This window comes from Podarcis tiliguerta, assembly GCF_965153285.1.
Source record: "Podarcis tiliguerta genome assembly, chromosome: 1".
Lineage (NCBI taxonomy): Eukaryota > Metazoa > Chordata > Lepidosauria > Squamata > Lacertidae > Podarcis > Podarcis tiliguerta.
This window is the reverse complement of record NC_139534.1, coordinates 24,533,119-24,550,532: the sequence shown is the minus strand read 5'-3', so window position 1 is coordinate 24,550,532 and position 17,414 is coordinate 24,533,119. Positions and strand designations below refer to the sequence as shown.

The 17,414-nt window shown below is 41.7% G+C and overlaps 1 protein-coding gene across 7 annotated transcripts in view; it reads left to right on the top strand.

The window, feature by feature from the left end:
- ZNF385B (zinc finger protein 385B) overlaps positions 1 to 17,414 on the top strand; it is a 190,675-nt gene that overhangs the window by 60,792 nt on the left and 112,469 nt on the right. The window lies entirely within an intron of this gene.

Genomic DNA, 17,414 nt, shown 5'->3' with positions numbered 1-17,414 from the left:
GAGCATTCCAAAGCTGGGGTGCAGCAGCCAAGAAGGACTTATTCCTTTTTCCACATGCCCCAGATGCCCAAAGAGAGGTGATCATGAGTAGGATCTTCTCAATAGCCTTTAACTATTGCAGTAGTTCTTAAGGGGAGAGGTGCTCAATTGAGTTTACAAGTTTTTGGAGGCTTCTGCCCACCCTTCATGGCTGAGATTCAAAATAACCACAGAGAGTCAACTGGCATTCCCCTCTCCAATTCCAGCTGGACTGGACCTTCTTTTTGGAAGGTTCAGCACCATCACTAGTCCTACCTTTTGGACAATGTCACAGCCTAAGCACATTGTGAGTTAGGGCCGTTAATGCTCAGAAACGGCACTGTGAGCTCCTCTCAGCCCATGGGGATATAGCATGGATATAAAATAAAATAACCAAACAGTGGTTTCCACACATACACCCAAGCTTTTGTGAGACTCCCATGAGCTGACAAAGTTCATAGTCAACCCCAGTGCCCTTAGGTGTTGTTCATAAATTAATTGCTCCTTCTTGCTTCCTCCATTTGTTGACTCTCACAAGTGACCTACTTACAAATAAACATATTATTTATAAAAATACAAAATGCATATGTGATAGAAACATTTTGCACCAGCACCTACTTGCACCCACTTCTTATTAGGAGGCATTACCAAATGCATCTTTGAGATTTTGCCCATATTGTCTAATGTAGTTTACTCCGCAGAGAAAGAGCCAACAGTCAAGTCTGATCATAATGATTTAGCTCCTTTTTGGCCAACTATGGAGGTTAGAAGAGCCAATGTTGTTGGCTAGCCCTTGAGAAAAGTTTCAGAAGCCACAATTTCATGCTAGTATTGTTTCATGAAAGCTAATGCCCTGAAGATCATAGTTTAACTTATTGCATTCTGTATGGCACCTAATTTTGCATTCTCACATAACCTGTAGTTTATCCTGCTTACTTAGGTGTTTTTACCTGTAGGCATCTCCTGTGTGATGCACTGACCTCTTTCATTCTATGTATCGTACTTGTTGGCATACTATAATTTAAATGATACGAGATAGGTCTAGTGTGCTTCAAGATCCTTCCTGAAGGCATTACATTAGGCTAGAATCTTTGGATTTTTCCAGTGCCTCTTCTGAGACTTCAGCTAATCAGAGTTTTCCATACACCTGGTGATATTTTGCATGGGAGTAAGCCACATTTCTCCACATTTCAGATATGAATGAGCATATCAGCAAGCATGGCTTGCAAGAAAAAAAATTGTCCAAAGTTTTTTTAGCTCTGTATAAAGACAGAATACTATTTTTAAAAAATATTCTGCTTTAAAGTGGGACTTCATGTACTCCACATAGAAACCATTTTCTGAGACCACAAGGTCATCAAGATAAGAATAAAATCAATAGACCTTTCTTCCTGAGCTCCCTGAGATACTATGCCTATCTATCTCTTGAGCACACTCCTTTCAACCCTGAGCCTACAGTTATTCAAATATTTACACTGTCTGCATGTTTAACATATTGTTATGCTTTGGGGTTTTTTTCCTCAGCAGCAAAGAGATGTTTATTTGCTGCTTTGCAAACAACCCCAGCCTGATTCTCACTTTTTCAGTCTCGGGATTTACTTCTCACCATGCACAGATTGCAAAAGAGAAAGGTCCAAGTACAGTGATACCTCTGGTTAAGAACTTAATTCGTTCTGGAGGTCCGTTCTTAACCTGAAACTGTTCTCAACCTGAGGTACCACTTTAGCTAATGGGGCCTCCCACTGTCACCGTGCTGCCGCCATGCAATTTCTGTTCTCATCCTGAAGCAAAGTTCTTAACCCCAAGGTACTATTTCTGGGTTAACGGAGCCTGTAACCTGAAGCATCTGTAACCCGAGGTACCACTGTATGGCAGGAATGGGAAAGCTCAGGCCCAGGGGGCAAATGCAGTTTTCCAGGTCTCTCTCATGCCACACACCCTCTCATGGGCTCTGCTCTGCACCCTCAAGTTCTTTTTCCTAGGTGGAATGTGTCATTGAACTGTGATCATTCCTCTTGCTTGCCTGGACGCAGGGTGGAGAGAAGGGTGTTTGTGTAGTAGATAACTCTGACTTTTGCATGGCTGGAATGTCCTGACTGATGTACATTGCTGATAAGCACATCTGTTGCTCCCAGAGCTTCAGGCGTTCGTTTTTTAAAAGGAGCTATAGTGAGCCTGCCACTTACACAAAGGTTCAGTTCCAGGAATCTGTGTGCAAAGGTAAAACCCCCAGAGCTGGCCCCACAGGGTGGAGGGCTGCTTAATGAGAGCTTCCTTAGGGACCTCCTGTGACCTTCCCAGACCCTGGTAAGCAAGGAAAACCTGCTTGGGTGCAAAATATATAAATGGAGATGAACTGGGTAGCAGAGAGGGACTGATTCATCCAGGGAGCATGAAAGGTGAAATGAGTTTTCAATACCTCTTGGACCATTTTATGATCATTTTATGCCAGTCAGCTCCTCAAGTTGCCTAGCCAAATCACAATTAACCTAAGAAACATCAGTCAATTGCTGGACAGTTCAGAAATGTATGAGTAATCTGATTTAGTGAAAAATCAGAACAGGAAATGTTACCCACCTAACCAGTGGCCAACTCCCCCTCTCCAGTCAATTCCAGCTCCACATCTAAGTCTGTAACTGGTAAGCATATACATTTCCTCCTTCCTTCACTCATACAATACCCGGCATCCTTGTTGAAAATCTTTACAATCTGTTTTTACTCATCATTAAATGAGAGAAGGCCTTTGGTACTTCAAGAAAGACTGGACGCGTGTATATGAGTTGAGGGAGCAGAAGTGAAATGGAAGTGAGGGAGTGTCTGTCTGCACTTGTTCCCCAATACTTGATAGTTGCTGATTGCCATTTCAAGGTCTAGGTTAAAAAGGGGAGGAATGAGAATTGTGTAATTTTATCAGCCTTGCACCACTTATCATACATTCTATTTTGGATAAAACGAATAAACGTGTGCAACCAATATATTAATAAACCACACAGTAGAAATTATCTTTCTTTCCAGAATAAATTGTTAATGGGCGTATTTTAAAAGATTGCTTGATATATCTTGGTGATTTTGGAACATAGCTGTTAATATTATAGGTGGCAGCTTTCACTTATAGGTTGATAGCTGTAGGCATCATGACATTTCTTGGTGCTATTTTAGAGCCCAAGAATATAGGCTAAATTTAGATCATCCATCTATTAACAGAGAGAACAATTTCTCTTCTACAGATTATGTTATACATAGTCACTGTACATCTCAGTCAACTTTGTTTTCAAATCCCTGGAAGAGAATATAATTGTGCAACTATTTATAGGAGAGTTTCCAAGAACTGAACCTAATTTGTATAAAGTGCAGCGCCGTACTGAAATCTGTCCTCTGGTTTCTTGAAAGGTTTCTTTCCCCTGTGAAAGAACCTTCCATTTTTTTCCTGCCTAATTTTTATGGCATTTGAGAATTTCCTTAGCATTTTGGTGGGACTGAAATTTTGATACATGCCACCCTTGGCAACCTTACAAAGATATGGTGGTAGGTCCTTCCTTCCAGTAAACATTTCTGCTCAAGGCTACCTCATGATGGCTGTCATTGACGTGTGGGCATCTGGGAAGACTGCAAATTGCACACCACTTTTGAAATACTATGTAGACACTCTCATAAGCTTTTCAACCAGCTCAAAAATCAGAGAAGGGCATCAAAACCTTGCATCCCTCCCATGAGAATTTCATTGATTTCTCCCCTCCCTTTACCTTTGATAAGTTTTTTATGCAATTACTTTGCTCGTTAATTGTTGGAGGATGGTCAGAAAAATGACAGAGGCAAACATCTTCAACAGAACACGAGTTGAGTGGCATGCTGGATTTCATAACCATATCAGCAAACTGTTATTCTGAAAGTTTTATTCGTTTTACATTTCAAAGTTTATTAGACTTGTTCATGCTGCCTCCATCCCAAGGCCTACATCTGTGTTGTCACTGCATCCTTTTGCTGTATTGCTCTCACCTGCTTTGCACTCTTACTTGCAATAATAACTGCCCAGAAGTATGGTTAATTATGACTCTTGGTTGGAGACACTTGATGCTATGAACCGTCTTAAGGAAGAGGTCCGCAAAGAAAATAACCAAAATTCTCAGATATGTCTCTGAGTGCCAGGTGACCAATTAAAACCTTAGTGACAATGCGAGATAAATTCACAATTGGTGCAGTGACTGAAAATATTGCAAAATACAGTGAGAATAGCCTTATTAGTAAGACTGTTTTCTATAATATAAATCTTCAGAATTCCTAGCTCAGCATTTGTGGAGGACCACAAGTTGCTGGCATACTATTCACTTTTAAAATACAGATTGCTTAAATACACATATTGTAAATATGGGAAAGTGGTTTGGGGAGCAAGCACAATAGACTACTGTTTTTGCCTGGACAAGGAGGAAAATTTGCATTATACACAAACACTTTTCTAAATTTGTATGCTTTTGTAAGATGGAAGAATACCTATGGAGGAATGCATTATAAGAATAAGTATTCCACAGTGAAGGTGAATGATTTGCGTCAATGAAAAATGAGTGTTGAGACCTTAAGGTTAATCTACCAATGGTCATCACGCATTGTGTTTAATTCTGTGCACCAGTGATTTGAACTCTTCTCCTATAGAAATCTAAATATCGCTTTACATATTATGAGAAGAAGAGCAGGAGGTTAGGAGTTTGATGGTGCTGCTGGAACCATCCTTGGCACTACGCCTGTCTTCAGTTGTTAGGAGGCACTACGCCCATCTTCAGTTGGCGCATCAACCACTGCCTTTTTTGGACCGAAATACTATAGCTATACTCCTCCGTGATCAGCTAACCTCCAGGCTGGACTACTGCAATGTGCTTTATGTGGGGCTGCCCTTGAAGATGATCTGAAAGTTGCAACTAGTGCAGAAAGTGACAGGCATAGTGTTGATGGGAATAGCAGGTCAGCTGCATATATCTTGCTGACTGGTTGCTAGTTATATTCCCAGCCAAAGTCATGGTGCTTATGTTGACAGCTGAAACTCTAAATAGACAGGGCCCCAAATATCTTGGGGGGAAAACACTTCCTCCATTTTCAACCTGCCTATGTCTTAAGATCAGCACAAGAAGCTGTACTGGTGGTCCATGCACTTAATGAGGTCTGTACTGTGGGGCCCATGGAAGAGCCTTTTTCATAGTGTGTGGAATGATCTCCCCACTAAAGTACATCTCAGTCTAGTCTTATATTCTTTTAGTTGCCAGGTAAAAACCCCTCCATTTTCACCAGGCTTTATGAGGCTGATGAGTTAAGTAATTTTTAAGAGAGCTCACTTGGTAGAGCATGAGACTCTTATTCTCAGTCATGGATTTGAGCCCCACATTGGGCAAAAAGATTCCTGCATTCCTGAGGGTTGGACTAGATGATCCAAAGAAATATCTTTGTTATAAATAAATACTATATTAACCAGGTGGAAGTTCACTGTCCTTGTATCAAATTCTTTTTTTTTTAAAAAAAAGGACCTAATGTTAGCTTTTTATTGAGTAGAGGCCACAAAGATTACAATAAGTGAAGTGCTCCTGAACTGATGTATTAATGGCTTTTGTTGCTCGACAGCAATCTCCATTCAGCATTTATTTTGTATCAAGTTCCATATTCATTTAGGTGCGTTAGTAATGGACAGATTATCCAGTATTGTTAGGAAGGTTTTTGGTTTTTTTTAAAGAATAGTTTACATCTTCCAATTTACAATCTTTCCTTTTATGGAAGCCATTCTAGGTGTGAATGAATGGTTCAAATGTGTTCATCACGTTTGCACTCTGAAACGTCTTGCACGTACACCTCAAATTAGAATGTGTAAAAAGCCCCTTTGGCAATCACACCTTTTTTTCTGAACAGTAATTAAAAACAAATAACTTCTTGCTTATCATGGTTCTTAGAACAGGAGTCAATGAGACTGTTGATTTTATGTGGAAAATCATCGTGTATAAATTTATGCCATCAACATTTAAGAAAACCCTGACATCTTGTTTGCTAACTTTCAGATAGCTCAGTTGGTTAGAGCGTGGTGCCCATAACGTCAAGGTTGTGGGTTTGATCCCTGTACAGGACAGCTGCGTATTCCTGCATTGCAAGGGGGTGGACTAGTTCCTTCCAACTCTACAGTTATGTGATTCCATGATCTTCCAGTCGAATGGTCAACTTATAGCACCCCTTTATCACACAGCCCAGCCAGTTAGAAACTGAGCTAGCAAACCCCGAGCAACTTGTATATGTGTTTTCACACTCACCTGGTACATTTCATTTTCTTTTAAAAAAAGTTTTTTTGGCTCTAGCATAGGTCTTTAAACTTAATATGCAAAGAGCAGTGGCAAAATTCATGATGAGCCTCTACTTGGCAAAATCAAGGGTGTATTGATTGTTTCTGCCATCTAGTTGCTCAGGTAGGTGTGTAGCTCTGGTGTGAATTGACTTTAAAAGGTGCATGAGCGGGGAAATAGTTGTTGCTCCCATATTTTGCTCCAATAAGATGCCATTCCATTCTCCCCCCCCTGCTAAAAATAATAAAATTTCATTTCAGAATTCTGAAAGGATGCCAGGGGTGTTTTTAATGAGCCCGCCTCTAAACGAAGAGGGATAAGTATGATGTGTGTTGCTGTCAAGCTCTTCTTGCCTGGATATGTCATTTGTTCTTTAGGGATTCAATTTCTCTGTGTAACTCTTGTTCTGTGCTGATATTTCCTGAAGAGACAGAAGAGCATTCTGGATATGCTATCCTTTGCAAATGCAGGCTATCTTCCCTGCCACACCTAAGCCTTTTCTGTTTATTGGAAGGATTTGACTGCGCTTTCAGGCTACATTACCATTCACACTGCTGCTCTATAAGCTTGCATGGCTTTGTGTCGCTGTTGTTGTTTTAAATCACCAGTATGACATTTTTGGTAACTAGCTATCTCCACTTCTACTTGTGTCACACAAGCTGACGATCAGTTTGTGAAGTCCTCTTACGGTTTATAACTTCGAGGGAAAGCTTGCTGATCAACTGACAGTTTTTCAGTACGCAACTTTATTTCTGGTGACACTGTATTATTTTCACGTTTTTAGCATCAACAGAGCAAACTTCAAAAGCTATTAAAAATTCCTTTCTAAATAACGTGTTTGCAAAGTCAAGTTCCTGCCCTTTAAAAGAAAGCGGAGGATATTGTTGCATGGTGTGCATTATAAGCACGTTGCACACTATTTCTTTGAGTTTGTAAGTGTAGAATAGTGGGTAGACATAGCAGACGACACAGCGATTCTTCAAAGCAGCTCTTTATTTCTAAGCTGGAACAGAACTGAACTGCAAACAGCTCAGCCGGCCTGCTTTTATAGGCAGCCGGCTGTCCACATTGTAGCAACAACAACCCAGGGTTTCCCGCCTAAAATAACTGACGTGGACCTGAGTGAAAACTATATACACGATACTCCTGGTGGCCAGGGTGAGAACTTCAATACATAACACTAAGAATCACTTATTCCTTCCTTACTTTGTTTGACCTCCTTATACCGACCCCCTCACAACTTTGAGCCCTCATCCTTCAACAGCAAAAATCTAGACTCTGTAGTTAGGTAAGCATAAAAATAAATCTGTGCTGCAGATCCAAAACCCAAATTCTGCTTCTCGTAAAACCTGAATTCTGAAGTTCTTTGTGAGCAGAGTACAAAACTACAAAAGCAATGCTAAACTTTTGTTTGTTTGAGAAGGCTGAATGTCATTCGCAGGGATGCTGCTGCTGCTGCTGCTGCCTCTTACTGGAACGAACAGGCAGGGTCCGTTAAAGCCTTTTGCCTCCTCTGCAGGGGGAGGAGTCATTCCTCACACAAGGGGGAGGGACTTCTTTTCTTTGGGGTTGGGGGAAAGGCAAGTTGATGAGGTGTCTATTGCAATCGATGCGGCATCTGCAACGTTAACAGTCTACCCCAGTTTTCAGTCTCTGAAGAACAGATTCAGATATGCAAACATGTCCTTAATGAAAAGGCAGCATCCCAAGAAGCATGTGGGAAAATCTTGGCATGGGCTAGTCATGTGGAGCAGAGGTGCCAGCTTGCAAGGACGATTTGAGGAGGGGTGTCATCCTGCGTGTGAGCATCACACCTCCCTGCCTAAGCCGGGCTGAAGCTTCCCAAGCTTTGGGAAGGAGGTGCCCGGGGAACATCTGGGCTAGCCTGTAGAATAGTGGGTAGACATGGCAGACGACACAGCGATTTCTCCAAAGCAGCTCTTTATTTTGTAAGCTGGAACAGAACTGAACAGCAAACAGCTCAGCTGGTCTGCTTTTATAGGCAGCCGGCTGTCAACATTGTAGCAACAACAACCCAGGGATTTCCCGCCTAAAACAACTGACGTGGACCTGAGTGAAAACTATCTACAGCATCCCCCTGCTGGCCCAGGGTGAGAACTTCAGTACATAACAAGCCTAGTCCCCCTAGTCCACTGACCACACATCATTGACGTGGAGGTCTGTATCAAAGCATACGTTCTAACTTTTGAATAGCCTCTCAGTTAACAGAAACTTGGAGATAGGTATGCCATAGTTTGATTATGACTGTTTCTTTAAAAGCTCTTCATCTCCAATGGCTCAGTGCTCCATTTGTCTGCTGTCCTCTTCCCGTAAAGGTAAAGGACCCCTGACAGTTAAGTCCAGTCACGAACGACTCTGGGGTTGCAGCGCTCATCTCGCTTTACTGGCCGAGGGAGCCGACGTTTGTCCGCACACAGCTTCCAGGTCATGTGGCCAGCATAACTAAGCTGCTTCTGGCGAAACCAGAGCAGCGCATGGAAACCCCATTTACCTTCCCGCCAGAGCGGTACCTATTTATCTACTTGCACTTTGACGGGCTTTCGAACTGCTAGGTTGGCAGAAGCAGGGACTGAACAACGGGAACTCACCCCGTCACGGGGATTCAAACTGCTGACCTTCTGATCGGCAAGCTGTAGGCTCTGTGGTTTAACCCACAGCGCCACCCGCGTCCTGCTGGTTCAGTACTTGCATGCTATTCTTTGATGGTTCATAAAGACTTGGGACCCGCAACGTTTGAAACTGCAATAGAGCAACAACTGCCTAGAACGTATGGGTTGTATTGAATTAAGCCCTACTCTGAGCAGACTTACTGAAATTAAATAAACCTAAGTTAGTAATTTCCATTACATGCAGCGGATCTACTCTGAGTATGACTAACATTGGACACAACTCTCATGTGCTAGATAGTACTGAGCTTAAGACTCTTTTGTAGAAAAGCACAGGCCCTAAACACAATGGGTTGGATTCAGCTAATGAGTCCCGGAGGCACCAGCCCTCTGCGAGGGCACTGTGGGGCTTTCCCTCATGCCCCCTTGAAATTAGCTCGTATGTGAGTAAGGGGGGGGGGGGCTGTTCCATCTGACAAGCTGCAGTGCTTGTGTCAAGCGGGACACTCACCGGAATGTGATGTTTAATTCTGCCCAGTGTTTATACATACATACATAGCCCTATAGGTAAATTGTATGGAATTCAGCAAAAGGTGATATTTATTTGAAAAGAGGGGACCATGCTAATTCCCTCTTTCCTTGGTCTTGATTCACTTCAGTATGATATTCATTTCTGTTTGTTCCTTTGTGGAAGACAATCAAAATTCTAGCCATGAGTATAGGGAGGGGGCAAATCTGGGGTGTGAGAATATATAAAAGATTATTAAGCTTTAGACAGAGTAGTGTGTAACTATGTGGGATGTTTTTTGAATTTAAATTCATAGCTTTCTGTATGGTGGATTCGGTAAAACAAGTATATTATTAGGGCTGCAAAAAACCCAACCCCCCCAACTTCTTTTCCATAAAACATAGCAATTTCTGTTGCATCAAACAGTATCAGTTAAAGTGTTGATTGTGTGAAAGGGCACTGGATACCAGATGTTTACCTACAGTAGCTGAGCCTCCACAGAGTTGTGAAGTTGAAGTATCACATGAAGATAACTTTTGATACATCGATTTTATTATAGCGTCTGAGTACTGCATGCCAGTTCAGCGTAGAGCAACATCTGTGCACCTTTTGGATGCTAATTGGCTCCACGGAGCATTGTTTTACGTTGAAACGGTTCTTGTTGCCATTCTGCATTTGGGGTGGCTCTGCATCATTGACTTTGCTCAGCTGTGCTGGTTCATAAGGGCCATAGCTCAGTGGTAGAGCATCTGCTTTGCATTCAGAAGGTCCCAGGTTCAATCCTCAGCATCTCACGGTAGAGCTGGAAATGGCCCCTGTCTGACACACTGGAGAGTCACTGGCAATCAGTATAAGGCAATACTAGGCTAGATCAATCAGTGGTCTCACTTGGGACGAGGCAACTTCCTGTGTTCCTATGAGTGTCTCTTAAAGAGGAAGTTAAGCTTGGATGTAATTTGCCCCCTGAACGGCAGGTGTAAATTGACTCACTTTTGGGTCAGAGGCAGGATGTTGCCACCCACATATTTTCGGGGCTCAGGAAGGGATTGTTTATGTCTCCGTGCAGCTGGTTGGTTTTGACCTGAGCTTTAAATCTGCAATCCTACACACACTATGAGCTCTACTGAAATCAGTAAATATAGTTAGAATCTAGATGTGGGTTAGCATAATAATATGGCACACTCTATACTTAATTGTATTTTTCGCCCAATAATTATATATATTGGTGTCTGTTTTTTTTTATTATTTTATAGCGACAGTTAATACTAAAGGGTTGTTACCTGATGTGTTTAGGTAGTTAACGGTTACTTTTTTTTTTACAGGTTTTCTTTTGCCTAATAATAATAATAATAATAATTAACAACAACAACAGAGCACATATAAAACATAGTATACAGCATATATAAAACATGCATATTCTTATTGTTGAAGCAGATAATAGGTGAATGGATAAGAGAAGATCATGACATTTTCATTATGTTGACATGCCAGAAAGAATTTCTGTCTCTAAACATATATAATGCACGTCTCTTTATTTATCGGAGAAAAGGGCTATTATTTTGTGGATCTTAAATAAATATGCCCTTTAGGATTCTACTGAAAAACCCATAACAGCATGTACAATAAATTCTAACAGAGACAAATATTTGAAGAATGACTTCTTTATATGAGTATTTTGGAATTGTCCACTTTGTAAAATATTGTGTTGCCGTTTCCACTCTGCTCCTTCTTCATGAAGGATGCAAAAGGAGGAGGAGGAGGAGGAGAGCTCATGCAGGAAGGGAGGCCAACTGGAGGGCATGCTATTGCCCAAGTGCCCCATCAACAAACAACAAACCTGTAGCTGGTCCTGCAGATATATACTGACTTAGTTGTAGACAGCGACAAATAACTTGATTGCAATATCCCAATGGCCACTTTCTCACACATAACACATGAATGGAATCTGCACACTGAAAGAAGCAGCAGGAAGACACTGCTGGCCCAGCCCTCAACATTGTGCAACTTCCCTGGCCACCCACCCCAACATCTATATCAGGGGTCAGCAAACTTTTTCAGCAGGGTGGCGGTCCACTGTCTCTCAGACCTTGTAGGTGGCCAGACTATATTTTGGGGAAAAATAATAATGAATTCCTATTCCCCACAAATAACCCAGAGGTGCATTTTAAGTAAAAGCAGACATTCTACTCATGTAAAAACACGCTGATTCCCAGACCGTCCACGGGCCGGATTTAGAAGGCGGTTGGGCTGGATCCGGCCCCCAGGCCTTAGTTTGCCTACCCATGATCTGTATGTTAGGCATGAAACCCTACGCATGTAGACCTCTCCAGGAGCTGGAACCATGCATGATCAAGAAGCTTAACTGTGTAGACGTATGCTGCTCAAATGTCTGTGCCTAATTTGTAGGTTTCAAGGGGCAGAGCCAATGAAACTATTTATCATCAAAATCAAGCTAGGCAGCAACAACAAAAACAACTAGCAGTTAGTGAATGTTTGTAAATAGAGAGTAGTTATACTGTTGCTCTGTTGCTCCCCAAATAAACATCCCTCAAACCAACAAGGCCAAGTTGTATTGCAGAAAGAGAAATATGTCAATAGCAATCCATGCAGTTATGGGGAGAAATGAAGAAGGATCATATTCACAGCTCCTGTGGAATTGAAACATACTCTTGTTTTCTTAAATTGATTTGATGTATTATATTTCTATGCTGTTATTCATTCAAAACATAATAGAGCATCACAAAATACAGCATAAATCATTTAAAATAATTAACAAATCACAAATAAAGCAATTGCAGTCTATAAAACACTGTCAACGAAACAGCAATTTAAAAATAAGCTAAACATCACAATTACAGCGAAAAGTCATATTGTGCGATATAAAAGATTAATATGGCATCTACCGTATTTTTCAGTATATGAGATGCCACCATGTATAAGATTTTTGGGGACCCCAGATTTAGAAAATGAGGGGAGATGGACCGGAGTTGTTGAGCTTTTTTTGGAGGGAGATGCCCCCAAAATCACTGAAGAAAACAAGCATCTGCCAATCAAACACAATCAAATTGCCGAAGCAGCATCCAACTATAACCCACACAATCGCCGCTAACAAGCTCCTGCTGCAACCAGCCACCCGTCACACATATGTACTGCCCGTGTATAAGATGCTCCAAGATTTAAAAACTTATTTTAAAGTACAAAAACATAGTCTTATACATGGAAAAGTATGGTATAATCTATAATGCCATATTAATAACATAGCAACTAAAAAAATAAGCTAAGCACTGTTAAGTTCATATGCACATTCCCCACGGTCCCATGACTTAAAACCTTTCACTCTATCCAGTTCATTAAAATACACATAAAAGTACATATAATGCCAGTTGCTAAGCCAGCTCAAGTCATTTAGGGTGACAGTATCTTGGCCAGGTACTAAATCTGATAGGTAAATACCACAGTGCTAGAGACTGGAATTTCTTCAGAATAAGTGCATGATGCTTAGTTATTTTTGAGCTACCCAGCTACCACCCTTCCCCATTTTTACTGGATAGATGATTCAGAAAGCAATCCTCCCAATGACTAAACCTGCTGAAACCTTCCGAGGGGGAAATAGTTCCTTCTTGAAACTCTGATGAAAAGAACACTTGTGCATTCATCCCTGTGGTGTATTCAAACCTGCCATGAGGTACAGCACTTTTTGGAACATTACAGAAACTTCCTTGTTTTAAAGCATGCACTAGTTCAGAATATGCAAACAAGAACTGAAAGAGACCTTGCAGGCCAGTTCTGCGTAAGCAGGAAACCCAATATTTACACAATAATCAATAGGGCAGCAAGCACAAAGACCAGCAGTGACTTCTTCTACAGAGTGTGGTTTAAACCCAGTAGGAGAAGCTAGAATCTTCTCTTATATTTCTTAGGGAGACCAATAAAATCTAGGATAGTTTTGAATTAGAATTGGGGGGGGGGGGAGAAAGTAAACTCGCTTAAAATCTTTCCATCTAGTTCAGAGCTACAACCTTATTGTATATCTATAAAGAATATAAGGTTCTGTAAACATGGGTTTTTGGGTGGTGGGGTATGTTGCCTGGTTTTGCTTTAATATACAGTGGTGCCCTGCAAGACGAATGCCTCGCAAGACGAAAAACTCACTAGACGAAAGAGTTTTCCGTTTTTTGAGTCGTTCCGCAAGACGAATTTCCCTATGGGCTTGCTTCGCAAGACGAAACGTCTTGCGAGTTCTTGCGAGTTTGTTTCCTTTTTCTTAAAGCCGCTAAGCCGTTAATAGCCGCTAAGCTGCTAATAGCCGTGCTTCGCAAGACGAAAAAACCACAAGACGAAGAGACTCGCGGAACGGATTAATTTCGTCTTGCGAGGCACCACTGTAATGGGTGGGGGAAGTGTTGTTGTTGTTGTTGTTTAGTCGTTCAGTCGTGTCCGACTCTTCGTGACCCCATGGACCAGAGCACGCCAGGCACTCCTGTCTTCCACTGCCACCCGCAGTTTGGTCAGATTCATATTTGTAGCTTCGAGAAGTAGGTGTTAATAAAGTATCAGCTATGATTACTGTAACTGCTACTATTATTTCTCAACAGGGAATAAGCCTTGTGAGAAACTGTAGACTCGATCATGTCATGACTCAGGGTGTGGCACTGTGTGATATTTTTTTTTTAAGCACTCAGTGATACCCTAGCACAGCGGTTCTCAAACTGTGGGTGCCCAGATGTTGTTGAACTACAACTCCCATCATCCCTGAGCTCTGGCCATGCTAGCTAGGGGTGATGGGAATTTTCAACAACATCTGGGGACCCACAGGTTGAGAAAAGCTGTATGAGCACTTTCCATATAACCCTTTCATCAAAACAGTCACTGGTGTGTGTGTGTGTTTTCTTGCATTAATATATGCACACATACAACTCAGCACAACCTCCCGGCCAATACATGGGGCTAATGTATAATTTCCATCTGCTCTGCAGCCCCAGAGCAACTAGCAGTTGGAGCTAATTGTTTGTTTCTGGTTGGGAGGAGGGAAGCAGGCTCCTTGCAGCTGCTCCTTCTGGGGCCGATGGAATGGGCCATGCTGATGCGCTCCCTTGACATGACATCCCCGTCCCCCGGTTGATGGCGAAGGCCCAGTGAAAATTGCCACAAACTACCATGGTGCTTTTGACTGAGGATAGCTCAAGACCGCTGCCTAGGGAACTGTTTAAAGAGTGTAAAAAAGAAGAAGGAAAAGACTTTTCCAGTGCTACCCTGACACACATTCTTCTACTGAAGAGAAAGAGCAACAAGAAGGCAAAAAGTATCATGCTGTAAGGAGGCAAAGAAGAAGCAAGGGAAAAAGGCAGAGATTTAGCCTTCAAGCAAGAGGTTCAACGCTATGGGTGAACAAGGAATTTGAAATCTCACTGACACATGGAGGGGAGGTACCATGCTGGTACCATGAGATAAGTAAAGCAATAAAGGAGGTTCTTCTTCTGGGTTCAACAACCCATGGGTGACATAGAATGGGTAAAGCGAACTAACTAGGGATTTGGAACATCAACATAGTTGGGCGTTGTTTGGATCATTTTTAGTTGATGCTGCCTGAGGATGTTGACAAGGCACTCGTGGTGTTGCGTTGGGCTATGTGCTCCCTTGAGCACACAGTTTAATCTGGCCAGCAGGGCTGTAAGAAGATACCTTCTTGATGCAGAATCACTCTGAAATGTTCTGCATAAAAAAGGAAAGACATGATCACAATAGCGGTAGTGGGTGTACATTCTCACCTCCCCACTCCAGCAGCCCCAGTAAAGATGGTGTAGTCAGGTCTGTCTGAGAAAAGAAGCAGTGTAGTTGAAAATAACTTGTAGTTGTGTGTCAGAGAGTAAGACAAACTGAAAGCTGAGTTTTGGACTTCATACGCTATACAAATACTATGCAGTGATGGTTCCCTCTGGTCTTGAGATCAGATTGTGGGCAGTGGGATTTGCTGTTGGAGTGTTTCAGCTATGTGCTTCCACTGTGCTTAAACTGTGTATTTTCAAATGTAGTCAAATATTGCGCACACACAAAAATAAATAAATTAAAAAATGGTCTCATTGAGTCTTTGGTGAGTCCTCCATACAAAGGAAACCAAATCCAAGTTAAGCTCCTCAACCTCTGGAATTTTCACTCCTTGAGGGAATTGGGATGAGCATAACAACTTGAAAGAAAATTTTATGTTCCAGAGAGTGTAGGATAAGGTTCACAGTGACATCATTGGGAGGTCAGCCAGTCAGCATCCTCAGTAGCTTGTTTTGGTTGTAAAAATGTTGTGTGTATCCTGACCACTTGCGATGTTGCTAAAGATGGATCCAAACAACTCAAAGTCACAACCAGGTTTTCCCTAATGAAACATATTGAAGTTTAGTTTGTTTTTTCCGCCTTTTTGAAATAAGTAAGGAATATTAAGGGACAAAATAACAATTTCAATAAACTACAGCCATACCTCGTATTGCGTCCACTTCATGTTGCATCTTTTCACGTTACGTCCCTTGGCAACCTGGAAGTCCTAGAACGGGTTACTTCCGGGTTTCGCCGCTCGCGCATGCACAGAAGCGCTAAATCGCTCTTCACGCCTGTGCAGATGCAGCGCTTCAAGCTGCGGGCATTTTACCTTACGGATGGGCCTCTGGAACGGATCCTGTCCGTAACACGAGGTACCACTGTAATTAACTTTTGTCATGAAGTTTCTTCATATCCTTAAGGAGGGAGTTTTCTTTTCTTTTACCCTGATATGATCTACTCAAACCATCCGTGGACTTCCTTTTGGAATACTTTAAGCAGCACCGAGAAAATGCCAAAAAGGAATGACTAGCAATGCAACTAAGTAAATGAGCTGATTTGTAATATAGCTATGAGAGGGTTTCATGGTGCTCCTGTTTTAGCAACTACCTTGCCTGAAACTACCCCCTACCCCATAGGGGATGGAAATATAAGCAGCTGACTCTTTAGGTGGTAATTTTTAAAGGAGTTTTGGTTTAAAGCCATGGCCCATTGCTGAATATATATAAATTTAGATTAGGGTTGGAGTGTTATCAGTCTTCTGTATGGTTAGTAGTGAGTTAGCTGAGACTCTGGAAATATAAATCACTTTCCTCTGTCCAGAGGAATAGAGAGACAAAGTCCCTCCTACTATGATTAATTTTTCCACTCTGTAATTCTTTTGTTAGGAATCCATTGTGGGTGGCTCTAACAATTTTAGTCTGTGAGGGCTAATATTTTACTCTCAGCAAACGGATAATGTCCAATAATTATAGGCTGATATTTTTAACTCTGCTAACGCAAGGCACGCCATGTGTAGCAGCAACAAGACAATGCCTAGCTATGAAGTCAAATCTTTCCCGTGCATATATCTTTCCATATTGCAGCATTCACTCTTACCAATTTCCTGGGCAGTATCAGCATCAAGCCACTGCCACCTGCTGCAGCTATTATCCATTTTGACACAAATTTGAAGCGTAGGGCTACTTCCACTATTACTCCCCTCCTCTCATTTTGCTAATGTGTGTAGGAAAATTGAATTGTAAAACATGGGAATAGGCAGATATGAAAATGAGACACACATCTGTTAAAGTGCCTGGGAACTCTTCAGCTGTTCTTTCTTTCTGACCCTTTTAATTTTTATTTTAAATATGAGTAAGGAAATGTAGCATGGTATAGATGTTTGGAAGACACCATGGCAGAGGAAACATGAGGGGCCATGCTCCTTTCCCACAATACTTCCATGTCATATCTGAAGAGTCATGCCCCACACAGAGGTGTAGGAAGATCAGGTGGTGCCCGGAAAAATTCTTGTCACCCCCCCCCCCATTGATTGATTTATTTTTTGCCTGCAAAAATGGTTTTAAGTTAAGTTTCATATTATCTTACAAAGGACTAATAATTAATAATAATAATAAACTTTTGTTTATATCCCACTCTCCCCGGTCG